Raw genomic sequence first — 2,045 nt, 5'->3', positions numbered from 1 at the left:
GGCCCGGTAGTAGTGGCTTGTGGGCTCTAGAGCCAGGCTTAGTAGTTGTGGCACACGGGTTTATAACTGCTACGCGGTAAGTGTGCTCTTCCTGGACCAGGGCTCGAACCCATGTCCTCGGCATTGGCAGGCGGATACTTAACCGCTGCGCCACCAGGGAAGTCCCAAGACAAAGGCATTTGTGATGAACTAAGGCTTCGTCTGAGATCTGAGGCCTTTATGCAAACACGGGAGGGAGACCCTCCAAGCCAAGGGAATGAGGTGTGCAGGGCCAAGCCGCAGGAGGAAGCGTGGGCGGCACAAAGGCTGAAGAATATCTGAGGGGTTTGAGCTAAGAGACCTGCACTGGAGTGTGTGTGAGATGAAGCTGGAACCAGAGCCACAGGACCTCAGCCACGTTTGGTCCTTACCCAAAACTCAAAAATTTTAAGCAAGAGTGTGAGTCAGGATCAGATTTGCAATTTAAAAAGTTCCCCTGCAGGGGGTGCCAGAGAATAGGGTAGACCAGTTAGGCTATTGCATTACCCCCGGGTCAGAACTGTTGGGACTTGAAGGGTGGTGGAGAGAGAGGGAAAAAGAGGGGTAGGGTAAGATTATTATTTTTCACAAAGGAGGAATGCTTTTATCAAATTTTGAGTTGAATAAGTCTCAAAAAATTGCCATTGATTCTGATCCCACATTTAATACCGAACTGTCACTAAAACCCACAATCTGTTTTTTTCCCCAAAGTATAATTGACATAACACATTATGTTAGTATCAGATGTACAACATAATGATTACCTGTTTATACCTCAAAATGTACACAGTAAGTCTAGTTACCATCTGTCACCATACAGAGTGACAAAAAACTTTTTTTTCTTGTGATGAGAACTTTTAAGATTCTCTTGGCAACTTTCAAATTTGAAATACAATATTGACTATAGTGACCACACTGTACATTACATCCCATGACGTATTTATTTCATAACTGGAAGTTTGTACCTCTTGACTCCCTTCATCCATTTTGCGCCCTCCCCCCAACTGCCCTCCTCGAGAGAGGGGTATTTTTTTTTTTTTTGCGGTACGCGGGCCTCTCACTGTTGTGGCCTCTCCCGTTGCGGAGCACAGGCTCCGGACGCGCAGGCTCAGCGGCCATGGCTCACGGGCCCAGCCGCTCCGCGGCATGTGGGATCTTCCCGGACCGGAGCACGAACCTGTGTCCCCTGCATCGGCAGGCGACTCTCAACCACTGTGCCACCAGGGAAGCCCGAGAGAGGGGTATTTTTGAAGACATGTTTAAGAGGTAGGATTGACAGGGCTTGATGTTGGGTTGGATGGTAGAGGGAAAAGGTAAATGTCAAGGTTTTTGGTGGCATAGCTGGATGAATGATGATACCATTCCCTGAACAAGGGCCCTGGAAGATGATCACTTTTACGGAGGGGGGTGCAGGGGAAACGAGCATGAATTCAGGTGTAAATGCTTTGAGTTTGAGGTGCATTTGAGACATCTAGTTGCTATCGCGTAGGCAGTGGAATATTTGGGTCCTGAGTGTGGAGAATTCTAAGCCAAATATAGAAATGCTTGAACTTGTGTACTTCCAGGTGGTTATTGACATGTCAGCAGACGATTGCCTGGGAAAGGCGTGTAGAGTGAGGAAGGCTGCAAAGCCCAGCCAGAGGGAGAGGCCACAGTAGCAAAAGGGGCCGACCTCTAGTTACAGCAGAAAGAAAGAGGACGGATGCGGATGTACCGAGGCTTGTGTGCTTGCCTTCTGGAAGATGAGGGTATTTCCTTTGATGTCTCCCGTGTTCTTTGTGAAGCAGGAAGTCAGGCGGTTGGTTTGGAGAGAAGAAGGGTTCCCAAGTGTTAAGACAGTGGGAAAGTTTTAAGATAACCTTTGTGGAAAATGAGTCGATCAAGGACACAGTAGGACCGCTGAACACTGTGGCGCCCCCAAGAGGCTGGGGACTTTGAGCAAGGCGTGAACTTCAGCACTTCTCCCTGGAGCGGCTGTTACCACTGTCATCTCCCCGCTGGGCTCCTGCAAGAGCCTTCCCCCTCGC

This window comes from Lipotes vexillifer, unplaced genomic scaffold (assembly GCF_000442215.2).
Source record: "Lipotes vexillifer unplaced genomic scaffold, Lipotes_vexillifer_v1.1 scaffold395, whole genome shotgun sequence".
NCBI lineage: Eukaryota > Metazoa > Chordata > Mammalia > Artiodactyla > Lipotidae > Lipotes > Lipotes vexillifer.
Note: the sequence above shows the minus strand (reverse complement) of the source record.